The 14,723-nt window shown below is 44.8% G+C and overlaps 1 long non-coding RNA gene across 1 annotated transcript in view; it reads right to left on the bottom strand.

Moving 5' to 3' along the window:
* The window catches only part of LOC110291972, a 28,370-nt gene that overhangs the window by 3,387 nt on the left and 10,260 nt on the right, over positions 1–14,723 (bottom strand). The window contains exon 3 of the long non-coding RNA XR_002377623.1: positions 6,575–6,958. This is a non-coding gene — a long non-coding RNA (uncharacterized LOC110291972). The remainder of the gene's footprint in view (positions 1–6,574; positions 6,959–14,723) is intronic.

Here is a 14,723-nt window from a genome sequence, read left to right as displayed (position 1 = left end):
GCCCATTGGACTTGCAAACTTTATATGCCCCAATATAGGGGAATGCCAGGGCCAAAAGAATGGGAATGGGTGGGTAGGGAAGTGGGGGGCACTATGGGGGACTTTTGTGATATCATTGGAAATGTAATTGAGGAAAATATGTAATAAAATTATTAAAAAAAAAAAGACATCAGTACCAAAATGTGACATCTGGAACAAAGTTTACTTTCTTTGTGGTCCCCTAAAGCATTAAGCCGTTCTGATTCTTATGTCAAAGTCCACCAACCAATCTGATTATTCATACTCATGTAGACTCATGTAGACAATGTCTTCCTGATGTGAAAATTCAGATACCAACGTCCAACTTAAAGACGGCATCTGACTACCTGCTACAAAACTAGAAGGAGAAGGGAAGGTGGGGACTGATCTCATGACACCCCAGTTCAGGAGGAAGTAGCCAGAATGGTTTTGACATTCCCTAGCACCTTAGGGTCCCTCCCATCTATAAGATTTTTCCTATAAAAAAAATTCCATTTTTTTCTCAAGTAAAAAGACTGCAAAATGTCTTGCCATACAAGCAGGGGGTCTGTCCCTCCCGGAGACAGGGTCCCCAGGTAGCCCAACACTAAATGGAGAAGGTTGCAGGCAAGGTTAGAACACAAACAGCCTTCTGACTGTCCAGGCCTGGAGGCCGGCTGAGCACTATCATATTGCATAAGTCATATTTCACTAAGCCCATTGTTCTGTGGACTTTCTCATACTACCCCTACCCATAAATGTCCTTGGGACTTTCAAACACCTGCCCCAACCTAAACTGAAAAGAACACAGTGCCTCTTTTAGCCTAATTTGGTAATGTCAACCAACTGTAGATGTGCTGTCTTTTGGCAGATCACCTCTCCAACCCTACTTACCCATAGGGATCTTAAGGGAGCAGCGTTTGCTTTCCCTAAGCCTCTAAAACTTTATTTCAAATCCCTCTATGCTGTCAGCTGTACAAACCTTTTACTTAAAGGATAATCTCTCTCCTCCATGCCTCTCTTGAATGGCACCTCTCCCTAAACCTGACATAGACCTCTTTCCTTTATAGGCTCATTCATCTGCTGACAGATGAAACCTATGTTGAGTCCCTAACTCAGCTACTGGGGATAGTGTAGCAATAAGTGTGGCAGTGCAGGTTACTCAGTAGTATGTCAACAGTGTCCTGTAGCTAGCTCTATATCTAGAAGTGGAGAGCCTGGGTCATATGGTAGTTCTATTTTTCATTTTTAGTTTTTGAGCAACATGTATGCTAATTTCCATAGTGGCTGGACCAATGTAGATTCCCATCAAAGGATTTCCATTCCCCCATATCCTCATCAGCATCTGCTGCTGTTTCCCTGATGCTAGCCATCCCAAGATAAGATGGGATACTACTGTGGCTTTTGTTTTTGATTTTTTTGCTTTTGTTGTGGTTTATTTTTGGCTTTTGTTTTCATTTCTCTGGTGGCTAAGAACATATTTTACTTGCTTGTCCTCAGTCCTTCATGTTTGGAGAACTGTCTGTTGATTTCATTAGCTTATATAGGAGTTGGGCTGTTTGATTTCTTGGTGTTTAGTATGATTTAATTTTGTTTATACTGTGGATATTAATCCTGACAAATGTATTGCAAGCAAATTCTTTCTCCCTTCCATAGGCTTTCTCTGCACATCATCATTGGCTGTGAAGTGCCTTTTGAATGTTAAGTAGTCCCATTTGTCAATCCTGGGCATTTTTTCTTGAACTATTGGAATCCGTTTTAGAAAATCATTGCCTTTGCCTAGATCTGATGTACCTTCCCCCTAAAAGCTTATAAACAGAGGGAATAAAAGAATATGGTCAAAGGGTTGTGGTATTCCGGAAATAAGTTCTCTGTGTGAGACCCAGTACTATAGTAAATATACATCATTAGGAAAATACTGTGAGGAAATAAAAGATGAGAATGAGCCTGATGTCAAATGACTCTGCCTTAGGTGGATGAGCAGGAGTGGTCCACCCATCACTCCGGAAAACCTGCTAGGTCCTTCTTGTTTTGAAAATATGGAATATATCTTTGAGAAAAGAGTCTACCCCATTTTCCCCAGCCCAGACCTGAATTACAACTGACTCCCCAGGCTGGCTGTGTGGCTCAGTGGAATCATCCTGACAAACTGAGTCTGGTCCCCAGATTCCACTGTGGAAAAGAAAACCAATTTCTGGACTCTTAAAAGTTGCCATCTGGGGGCTGGTGAGATGGCTCAGTGGGTGAGAGCACCCGACTGCTCTTCCGAAGGTCCAGAGTTCAAATCCCAGCAACCACATGGTGGCTCACAACCATCCGCAACAAGATCTGACTCCCTCTTCTGGAGGGAGCTACAGTGTACTTACATATATTAATAAAATAAATCTTTAAAAAAAAAAAAGTTGCCCTCTGATTTTCATGCCTGTCTGTAGCGTGTAGCATGTCACATGCTCCCACACATGTATATATCAGACTCATATGTAATGAGTCAAATTTAAATTATAAAAAAAAAGAATCTGATTCCTCTATCAATCTGTTTCCGTGTGTGTGTGTGTGTGTGTGTGTGTGTATCTGTGTGTGTAAGCCTGTGTGTAGGGGGAGTGGTTAGTAAAGGGAGGTTGTAGTGTTGGTGGCGGTGCTGCTGCTGCTGCTGCTGCTGCTGCTGCTGGTGGTTTCTGGTAGAGGCAGCAGGATAAAGAACATTCAACTTCCCGTAACGTGATGACTCCATCCAGGAATTAAGACGATTAACAGTGGTCATGCAGCATCAAGTCAGGCCTTCATGATTTACTCACTGCTCAGCAACAGACTTTCAACATGTGAGCCTTTGTTGGGGAGTTCCCTTCATGCCTACACCACACACTCCTTTCATCCCTCCATAAAACCCCTGATAAGTTGATACCCTCTTCCTTCTGACAGTTGACAAGTCCTTCATGTTCATATCCTAAAATATAACTCTCACTTTTGTCACTCTCAGTATTCTTCCTGTAGGGTGAAAGAACTCTTCTTTGCCCTTGGAGGCCCAGTAGTTGTTTCTGAGAATACATATGAGTAGACACATTGACAAGAGAACAAGGGGAACTTGGTGGTACAGGCCTGAAATCCCTGGTACTCAGGAAGCTGAAGCAGAATAATTAAAGTTGAAGATTTAAGTTGGATGGGGGAAGAGAAGAGGAGGGGTAGGGTGGGATAACCAAAACCAAGGATGTGTAGGAAAGCCTCAGATATGCTGCTGCCTGCTAAACTAATTTAGGATTATAAAATAAATGAAGAGAGTGGTTGGAGGCATATTGCTTAGGAGAATAATGCAGCTCTCAGAAGATGAAACAAAGAAGGTTTTTATTAAGTAAAAGAATCACAGTGCCAGGCATGGAATATCTTCCTGTGAGTTATTGGTCAATGTGCCACAAGAGAGCTCCAAAACAAGAGCAGAGAATGCCATTTTTCTTGGTTTCTGTCTTAGTTAGGCTTCTATTGCTTTGATGAAACACCCTAGCCAAAAACAACTTGAGAAGGAAAGGGTTCATTTGGCTTAAACTTCATCACTAAAGGAAGTTCAGCAACTGAAGGTGGGAGCCTGGAGGCACGAACTGAAGCAGAAGCCTTAGAGGAATGAAGTGTACTGGCTTGTTCTTTGTAGGTTGCTCAGCTGACTTCTTATATGAGAGTGGCACCACCCACAGCAGGCTAGGCCTCTGACAATAATCACTAATCCAGAAAATTCCCCACAGACTTGGCTACAGGTAATCTGATGGAGTCTTTTGCTCACTTGAGGTTTCTCATCCTTATAACTCTTAGTTTGTTCAAGTTGACAAAACCAACCAGTACAGTTACCTAACATAACCACAGGGTAAGGCTCTATTGTTAAACACACCACATACTTACGGGGAAACATCATAGAGAAATGAATCTCAAATTGACCAGGAAATTTCTTTGCTGGGAAAAAATTCAAGGCTAGACTTGACTACAGAATGAAATCAAGGTCAGCACGTGTGACTTAGTGAGACCGTGTCTCATATAAAAGTAAAAGGTTCGGAGTCCCAGCTCAGTAGTAGAGAGTTTGCCCAGCATATGTTCAATCTCTAGAAACTAACAAGGGGGGGGTGGAATAAAAGGTCAGCATGTATTAGGAGCCATCACAGGAACACAGGTACTGAATAGCCAAGAAAGATGAGGAAGCTTATCAAAGCTCTACTAAACCCCTTTAAGCCCTCTCCTTGGTAGGGGAAATGGCTAGTAGGGGTGTGAACCACTGTAAAGAATAAGTACATTATTTTAGGGGAGATGAATGAACCCAGAGAATAGACAACAGCCTGAGAGTTTGCTTAGACTGTACAAGTGGTGTCAAGTCTACGCTCTTCCTGTTTGAAGACATATTTAGGAGAAGATTCTAGAAACAGAATATCTTCTAGAAGATCCCACTTTTATGGTAGAAAAGGGACTCAAGGAAAGAGCAAGATGCAAAATCTTCTACAAAGGTGAAGGAAGGTGTGAGCTTATAGGGAAAGAGGAGGTTGGACCGGTTGTGGAGGCACAGGAGGGGTGCAGAGCAAGAAGTAAAGGCTGTCTTGTTTCCTGGGTAACAGCCACCCGTGGTCATCCTTATCTGAATAGGTGTCAGCCTCCTGTCTTCTTTCCAAGACAGGGTTTTTCCTGGGCGGAAAGCAGGACATCAGGAGGAAAGGGTGGCCACTACTGATCTCTACATGTTATGTCGTTAAGTAACTTTCCTGTATAGATAGAAGTTTCTTGACACAACAACAGCCCTGCAGAGTTAGCTGTGTCTGCAGAGTTCTTCAATTTTTCTCCATAGCCATATGGAAATATGTCAAAGAAATATATTTCAGAAGACATATTTGGGTATCACAGGACTCTGAGTTTGAAACTCAAAGCAGCATAGTCTTAGGTATAGTTCTCTAAGCCCCAAAACCACGTGCTAAAGATCTTCAGCTTCCCTGATCTTGATTGGTTTTGTGAGCATGTTTATTTGGACAGGTGTTGTCATTAGCTTCAGCTGTCAACTTGACACAAACCTAAAAGAGGTTTGGGAAGAGGGAACCTCAATTGAAGAAATGCCTTCATCTTACAGATCTGTGGGCATGTCCATGGAGCATTTTCTTGGTTGATGATTGATGTAGGAAAGTCCAGCCCACTGTGGACAGCACCATTCCCTAGGCAACTTGGCTTGGGCTGTATAAAAAGATAGTTGAATGAAAGCATGGAAGCAAGCCAGTATACAGCATGTTTACCACTGTGGTCTCTGCTTTAGTGCCTCCCCTGGGTTCCTGCCTTGAGCTTCTGCCTTGGCTTCCTGGAATGATAGACTGAAAATGTAAGATTGTTGGGGTGCACTGTGTGAAGGTTGCCTTTGTATCGTTCAATTGTTAATTCTGTACCAGCAGAGAGCTGAGTATTGGCCAGGTTTTGGTATTGTTATTCTTATGGCTTGTCTCCTGCTTCAGCATTTTGTAAACATACACCTTCACTCTCTGGATGTCTTACAAGATCTGAAGGCTAATAACTAGGTAAGAAAGGGAAGGAAGGACTTGCAGGATGAGAGCCGGTCTCTGGGAGAAGAATCAAGATGGGAGGATTTGCCAGCAGGAAAATTTCTGATATGGAAGAGGTCAAAAATATTGAGGAGAGAGGGAAGTAGAGAGGTAACAGGCCATGTGTCCAGACATAGACTAATGTAGTCAGGTTAACTAAGTTAGATGAGCTAGCTGGGAGGTAGCCTAAGTTAGGCATAAGCTATAATTCAACTAATAAGTCTCCGAGTCATTCATTCTTCAGCAAGCTACTGGCAGGTCCTAGAAAGTCCGGCAATATAAGATAAAATAAATCCTTTTCTTCCTCGTGTCACTTTTGGTCATGGTATTTGTCACAGCAACAGAAAGCTAAGCGAATGTAGCACGGTCTCCTGAATTATTTGCACGAGTGTTCAGCACTGGGCTGTTAAATGAAAAGCAGAGAACTACCATCCACCATCCTTGGGATGAAAAGAATACCTTCATTATCCGGCTTAGAACTGAATTAGCTTTGCGGGTAGCTTCAGTAGTCAACTGTTCAGATCAGCTTTGCAAAGTTTGGTAAAAAGCTTCATGCCGTTCACCTGGGCATAATTTATTTTACCACTTTGGGTTTTTCTTTGTCCTTTGGCTGATATGAGACAGAACCAGCTGCAGAAGTCGAGGAAGGACAAAACATTGAAAAAAATGAAGAAGTAAAAAGAAAAACAACAACAAAAAACCCAAAACCAGACTGCTTTGATTGGCAGTTCTAAAAGTACAGTAAAGCAGACAGCATAGGGTCACCTGAAAGCTTTAAAGCAAATTTCCGAACCATCAAAAGTAAAAGACTGTGGCCCATAAGCAATAAAGCCTCATCTTTCACAACAAACAAACAAATAAACTTGCATTTCTAAAACAAGCTGCTTGTGTTTGGTATCAAAAGCAGTTTAATTGCATAGGAAGCAGCTTGCCTGGGCAGCTGGATGCTAGCGACTGCAGGGAAACAATGACAACGCATGCAAATGCGATAAAATCCTCTTTTATACCAAGAATAGCACTGACCTTACCTGAAAGTGCTGAGTCTCTGGTGTCAGAATGGATGATTTAAGATTATTCCAGTTGCAGAAACAAATCCCATTCAAGCTGGGTTGAGAGACAGGTTCCTCACACCCACAGGAAGAGTTACAGACATTTATGACTCAGTTTCTCTGCATTTGGCATCTACCTCTACTGCCCTATGGGTGATGTGGCCATCCTGCTGGTTCACATATGTGTTTCCAGAGGTCTGAAGCTCTTGAAATGGTCCCAGGGAAGTGCACTCGGTGGTGTTTTATCTTAGGTTTGCTCCTGTTTATCTCTGGGGACATGGAAAGGGGTTGATAGGCTCAGCTTGACTCTGATCAGTTATCAGCTTCTCAGTCCGTGTAGCCGGTGCCTGCCGAATGGTTGTTCTGGAGAGAAGAATTTTGTGGGAAGCAAGAAAGTACATTATTTTTAAATATGGGGTCTCAATGTGTAGCCTTCACTAACCTGTAATTCATTGTGTAGACCAAGTAGCCTTGAATTTATGGAGGTCAGTCTGCCCCTGCCTCTGCCCCTGCCTTTGTGCTGGGATTAAGGGGACGCTTCACCATGCCCCAGTTTAAGAAGTTTCTCTCATCAACGTTCTAAGCAATAGCTATCATCATGCAGAGGAAACTAATAGTTTGGACTGTATTTTATTCTTAAAAACATGCCAACTTGGTTTTTTATGGAGCGAAACGCTACTTTCTCCAAATGGCCATTCCATGTATTTGATGTGCAAAAGCAAGAGCTACCATATTGTGGTTAAGGACCTGCAAGATGTAAGAAGGATTCTTGCTGCTCATTAACCCTTAACTCTGAGAGCTATTGCTTCATGGCAGCCATCCACAAAGTCTCTGATGGACTTTAAGGCATTAGGTCATTATACAGACTGGTGTCACTCTGGCTGGACTCAACTTCTCTCCACCCTATTCTTTTTATCATGACTTTATTGATTCACTTAAAAATACTTAATGAGTGCTTCTTATTTGCCAGTCATGAAGAGATAAAGTTAGGTCCTCTTGGGTCTATCAGAAGAAGCTATTTGTCAAATGAATAGAGACTGATTCATAAGCGCAGTGATTAGCCCATTCCACCCTCACTGGCCCCGAAGCCACAGAGAAACCTTATGCTTTGCATATCAAAACACTTGTTTATTTTCCCTATTGGTGTCCACTGAGTCCTGCACAGCTTGGCCCTGAAAACCTGACTGGGGTTTCAGAGAACAAAGGACAGACACGCAGACATGCTAAAAGAAGACCTGAGATCCGGTGGTGGACGGTGCTCTCGCTCTGATGGAGGAGAACCGACTAAGTAACAGCAGCCTGGAACCTAGAGCTTTATTATGTACAGCGCAGGGGGAGGAGTTAGCTAGTCCCAGTAGACACAGTAGGGGAACTATTAGGGGCTGTAGTCATCCAGAAGGAGAAAGCCCCAGTTGCTAGGTTTTGCTCAAACTGCCAACTTGACACTCAGACCAGGGGAAGGCTTTGCCAGTTTCCTCTGAGCCTGGCCCAGAGGGAGGATCTTGCCAGTTCCCAAGGTTCTTGCCAGTTTGAAATGTCTTTGAATGTGCCTATGGCAATGAGTCACATTCACTCAGGGCTTTCTCAGCTTCCCATAGATATCTAAATGGTTTCAAGCAAGAACTCGCTTCCACTCCCAGCTCCGCATGAGAACCGCAAGTGCCCCTGAAAGTGGAGTGTTTCAAAATCCCCAGGAAAGCAAGATGAACACTTTCATCCTTCAGACCGGTCCTCATCTCTGAGGCCAGAATGATGGTACCCAGCACCGCAGACATGAGCTAGGCACAGCAGGACACATGATTACTGAAAACTTGAGAGGAGAATACAGGAGGTATTTCATAAGGGCCTTGGAAAACTGGATGTTGTCCCTGTAAGGGGGTTGTAAAAACTACCCCTGCTGACAGGAACTCACAGCCTTGTCCTCACAGACTGACGGCAACGAGTTGTGGCAGTTTCCGTCCTGAACAAAGCTGTAGCTCAAGGAGAAGGGCCACAGGCAGAGTGGAGGAGGGCCACAGGCAGAGTGGAGGGACTCTGCAAATGAGCTTCACTCACTTCCCAATTGTGTCTGACGTGAACAGTCCACATAGAGTAGGTGTGAGGTGGGAGAGTGGAAGGCATGATGGGAAATTTATGGGCATGGAAAGAGTAGATACTAAAGGCTCACTTAGGAATGGTGGCCTCTGTGGAGATGCACGGTTTTCTGCTCCTAGAACTAAGGAGGTCAGGCTGACCCCTGTCGAGCAGGTGAAGAACTCTAGGCTGCCACTGTTGCTGAGTGAGGCAACGACACTAGAGAACGGGGAACACTTGTGAAACCAGGACCCTGCAAGTGCCTTTTGAAGGAGGAGTAATGAGGTATGGGTTACACAGAATTATTAGAATCAAGTTTCACCTGCTGCCGGTTTTTGTTTGTCTCTTTGGTTGATGGGTTTGGGTTTTGTTGTGTTGTTCTGAGACATCTCAAAATCATGCAACCCAGACTTCAAGTCTCTATGTAGCAAGGAATTACCTCGAACTTCACACACACACACACACACACATGAACACACACATACATATCTATGCATGTACACACACTCTTTCCTCCACTTCCCATGCTTGGATAATAGGACTGTATTACAGAACCATTATAAAAAACCAGGGCTTTGTACAGTCTAGGCAAGCACTCTACCGACTGAGATATATACAAACCCTTTCTGACACAGTTTCACTGAGTAACATTAGCAGTTTTGTTGGCAGACATGGCCTATTCCTTATGAAAGCATCCTCTAACCTCTCTAACTGCATCCAGTACAGTGGTGGGCCTCTCTGTGTGGTCTGTAGCTCACACTTGCTGTTTTCAAAGGGGGAACAGTCATTCAGGAAAAGACTTCTGTTTATTCTGTTTGGTGTTTTGTTTTATTTCTGGGATGGGTGATTCCAGGGCCACCTGACCCTTCTCTTCCCATGTCCCATCTTTACTGCTACTTCTGCTGCTTCCAGTCTTCATGAAAGGAAGTCTGGACTTGTATGGGAAATTACTGCTAACCCAGCACTAATTGATGCATGGCTACACACCCTCCTCTGGCTGATCATGGTCCCTGGGTCTCTGTCAGCAGACAACAGGAACATGGTTTAGGCCCTTGCTTTCCTGAGCCCTTTGACTCTTCCAGGATCTCCTTGTTTTAACGCAGCCCATAAACCAAAGCAAGCATTTGCTAACATTTCCCCCAGGCCACTGCCCCCTAATGGAGCCACTTGGCTTTAATCTTGGTGGCAAAGCTGAAGGACTTTTGTCAAGAATTCCTCAGGCACTGGTGTCAGCAGTGACCCTAAGAAACTGCCTGAAGAGTTTGCTAGCAAGTCAAAGCCCCAGAGATCCCGATAAGGTGATCTGGAGTGGAGCCAGGACAGGAACAGGCATCGGCTAACTCTCCACTGCAAAACCTTCCATACAAGACTGTTAACTGTTAGTGAAGTGGGCGTTCATGGGGCACACTGCTTCAGTCTTTTATTCAAGTACCTGTCAAACTCTTATCATGTGCCTTCTGATCTTATTTTCCATTTTGGGGGGATTTTTCTTTTCTTTTTGAGACAGAGTCTCCCAAATAACTGACTGGCCTCAAACTCACTGTGATCTCTTCCGACCTCAGTTTTCCAAGTGCCATGATTATAAGTATGAGCTAACATGCCTGGCTCATCTCCTGTGATTTTTTTTCCACTTAAATTCCAGTGTCAGTGTTAGTCTTCTTGGGAGAGCTGCCAAGGGTGAGGCTTACAGAGTGGACACTCCAGCTGCAGGCCAGGAGGTGAGAAGCAGGGCACACAAGCAGCTGGGAGTCATCTAGTGGGAAGCAAATGCAGCCATTTGTCCACCTAAGGAACTTGAGGGTTTATCCAAGTCTCCAGAGGGAGCAAACCTGGCCCCGTGTTGCGCGGAAGCAATGTCAAACCTTAGGAGAGAGTGGAGATTTCAACATGTGTCGTCAGAAAGCTGAATAAGAGTTTTTAATCTGGGCAGCAAGCAGGCGTCCTATTTTCTTTGCTATTGCACTGGGATTATTTGAATGTTGTTGGAATGTAAAGATGGTTGTGAACCACACAGAGTGATGTCCTGCCAAGACTCTACATGGACACATGGGACCATCCTCAGGACTCTTATCGCCTTTATAGAAGGATTCCCATCACTTAATTCAAATGTGAGCGCCAACTTAAACTCCACCCCAAATCAAGGAGTCAAATGGTGACCCCTCTGTAAAGGTCTTAGCTACCCATGAGCATGGCAAAGGGCTTGCCCAGATGTCGAGTTGGTTTCATTCTCTAGTTTTCTTCTGCGAAGCAATGGTTATATTTTATAAGTGTCTGGAGAGAGAAAGGAGGGAGAGAGGGAGGGAAGGGAGAAGGGAGGGAGGGAGGGGGGAGGAAAGGAGAAGGAAATCAATCTACATCAATTAGGCAGCAAGCACTGGGTCTTATGTTTATTTTCTACTCCCTTGATAAAACATTTAACCAAAAGCAGCTTGGGGAGGAAAGGTTTGATTTGGCTTGTGCTTCAATGCCATAGTCAATCATTCAGAGAAGTCAGGCTAGGAACTCAAAGCAGAAACCTGGACCTAGAGGCAGAAACTGAAGCAGACAGCACAGAGGTGAGATGCTTATTAGATTGTTCATCTACCTTCTAAGCTACCTGCCTAAGAATTGCACAACCCATGGTGGGCTGGGCCTTCTAGTGTGGATCAATCATTAATCAAGAAAATACCCCACAGACATTCCTACAAGCCCACTAATGGAGACAATTCCTCAGGTGAGATGCCCTCTTCCCAGGTATGGTTCCGTTGTATCAGGTTAACAAAACTCTGGCAGCAGGCAGTGTAGAGATGAATGGTGTTGTGATCCGTTTTCTGTAACAATCCCAGATTACTTGAGACTCAATACTACATAAAGAATAAAACCTTATTTAGTTCACAGCTCTGGAGGCTGGGAAGTCTAAGAGCAAGGTGCTGGGGACTGCTCAGCTTCTGATGAAGGCCTCCTGCTACCTAGTACCATGGTGGAAGAGCAGAAGGTCCCATGGTGGGAGAAGCAAGCAGGGCCAGAGGAAGCTGAGCTCCCTCTGCTCAAGCTGCTCTTAACCATCCATGCCTCCCAAGCCAATTACCAGCTGCAAGAACAGCACGGATCCTTTCATGAGGACGCAGCCCTAATGACAAGACTCCTCTGACGGTCTCACCAGTGTCCGATAATGTTTCCTTAGGAGTTTTGGAGGATGTTAACCATATTTAAATCACAGCAGTCCTCTCATGCCCTCAAGCCCAAGTCCTTCTCACAGTGGAAAGCACAATCATTCCTCCCTCTCAGACCCAAAAGTCTGGATCACCAACGCAAAAAGCCAAAGTCCGTATCTGCAGTGGGATCAAGGTGTGGTTTGTCTTCATGGGATTTCTGTAGTCCTTTAGCCTGCAAACTCAAAACAAGTCATTGATTCCAAACTTCGATGGTGGGCTGGGGAAGGAGAGGCACAAGATAAGAGTAACAGTTCCAGAAATTCTGGGGCTTCCTGAGCCTCATTCTCTTCTATCTTGCCCTACATCTGAGGCCCCTATCAACAGATCCCACTGGCTAGCTGGCCATACCCTGGCATGCTGCCTTGGCCTCACCACCCCATAAAAGTGCAAACAGAAGAACGCTCATTTTTGCTGATAACTAGTAACTAGTGCTGGCTTCTGCTTTTTGAGCACCTGTAAGTCATCTTTCTATTTAACCCAACACATTGCTGACATTTAAGGTACTGTGTATGTGTGTGTGCACCTGTGTGAACATGCATGAGCACACATGTGTGACCATAATGGCCCAGGGTTACAGAGGAAAGGTCAAGAAAGCTTCAACCCTGGATACTTCAAATATGAGGACAGCTGGAGTTGGCACCTCTACTCCCCACAAGTGACATAAAGCCTGCTTCCCTCACCATCAACCAGAACAGGAATTTATTGCCCTGACAATTATCAGGCCTCGCTCCTTATTTGACCTTAAGGTTTTTCCTCCATAGACTCTACAACCACTGAGTATGAAGATGAAGCATCTTCTAACACCCCTGCCCTTGGCCACCTCACCAAGGACATAAGCACCCTTTTTTCCTCCACAATAAATGAACCAGTTCTCCATAGCTGGTCCTGAGTATGTTCTTTGCCTGAGCACTCATGGCTGACCAGAGTCCTACATTGTATTCACATGAACATGAACGTCTGCTCCCGGTTAAGTTTCCCTCACTCCAGTCCAGCTCAGTACTCAACAGACCTGGCTACCGCAGGGGAAAGTGGACATGGGCTTGTGTGTGTGTGTTCCTATTTTATGAATTAATAAATGGATATTCAAGGAGACTATATAACTATTCACTCTTAGGTCACCCACCTAGCCAACAGATAGCTGAAAAGAGAGAGTGGTAAGGATTAATATTTAGTATGTTCATGTGCTGTGGCTTGTGTATAGCTTGTTCCCTCCTGAACCCAGACTGAATTTTGACTGTCATGGCAGCACAGTGGAAAGGCAGAGCCTAAGAGGAGGCATCTGGGTTATGGGGCCGGAGCCTTCAGAATGGATCAACACCACTGCTCGAGACATAAGCTTGCTGTCTCCAGAGTTTAGCCTCCCTTTTCCTTGCCCACCCCTACCTGCTTCCACCACAAGTTGATAGACACAAAGCCCTCACCAGGCCCAAGCACCTGATTTTGCTCTTCCTAGCTTCCAGAAGAATGAGTCTTAATAAACTTCTGTTCTTCTAAGTTCTTGCCAGTCTCTGTTCTTCTGTTCTTGCCAGTCTCAAGTATTTTGCCATAGTAACAGAAAACGGATTTAGATATCATAGCACCAACACTTCTTAACTTAGCACTCAGAGGCATTCTAACATGAACGTCTGCCATATGCCAGGGCCTAGGATATGAGCAGAATGTAGGACATAGCCCATGTGGTGGGAAAACAGACATACATGAGGATGACCAGAAGAAACTTTAGGTAGAGCTTAGGCATAGCCAAGAGTAAAGATGATATGCGGTACAGGGGAGAATTTTCTTTAGCTGACATGTGCACAAAGCTTGTCATAGGACACTGTGTGACCTATCAAAGGAACCAAGTCTCAGTGAACCTGAAGCAGATGGAGAACTAGGACAGGATGAGCTCAGCAGATGCTGCACAGCCTTTGGGAGCCTTGATTTTTATTACAAGATGAGTGTAACAACACTGTCAGCCGCAAAGGACATGACAAAATTAGCTTTAAAAGCTCATACTGAGTACCATGTGAAAGGCAGGTTAGTGAGAGACAAGATGGAGATGAGTGACCACACAGTTGATGATATTACAAGTTCAGAAGAAACATAGTGATGACGTGATCGTCTACTACACTTAAAGCATTTAGTCATTCAGTTAAGTTCAATAGAACTACATAATCCTAATAACTATAGATAAAATTGAGATACAAATTTTCTTCAACCAACTCATCTGAGATTAGCTTAGTGTTTGTATAGTGTTAAGAATTTCCAAATAGGACTCCGCCGAACTTAGGAACTTAGTCTGCACAGGTGAGAGTGTGCACCACAGAAGCTGACAGCTTCTGGGGCAGGCGGGAGCCACAGAGCCTCTGAGGCAGCACCCTTTTCGGGCTGCAGATATCCGGCCACTCTCCCGGCCAGAGGACAGGTGTCTGCCTGGCTCAGAAGCCCTCTGCCTCAGGAGCAGTGGGCGCCATCTTGGTTCCAGGACTCAGCTGAACTTAGGAACTTAGTCTGCACAGGTGAGAGTGTGCACCACAGAAGCGGACAGGTTCTAGGGCAGGCGGGAGCCACAGAGCCTCTGAGGCAGCACCCTTTTCGGGCCACAGACATCCGGCCACCCTCCCGGCCAGAGGACAGGTGTCTGCACGGCCGGAAGCCCTCTGCCTCAGGAGCTGCAGGCGCCATCTTGGTTCCGGGACTCTGCCAAACTTAGGAACTTAGTCTGCACAGGTGAGAGTGTGCACCAGAGAAGCTGACAGCTTCTGTGACCTGCCAAATCAACAGAGCTTCTGGGAAAGGTCCTGTTTTGGGCCTTCTTCTTCAGCCAGGAGGAGGTCCAAACGCAAGATATCTGTGCACCTTCCCTGTAAGAGGAGAGCTTG

The sequence above is a fragment of the Mus caroli genome, chromosome 3 (assembly GCF_900094665.2).
Source record: "Mus caroli chromosome 3, CAROLI_EIJ_v1.1, whole genome shotgun sequence".
Taxonomy (NCBI): domain Eukaryota; kingdom Metazoa; phylum Chordata; class Mammalia; order Rodentia; family Muridae; genus Mus; species Mus caroli.
This window is presented reverse-complemented; position numbering and strand designations above follow the sequence as displayed.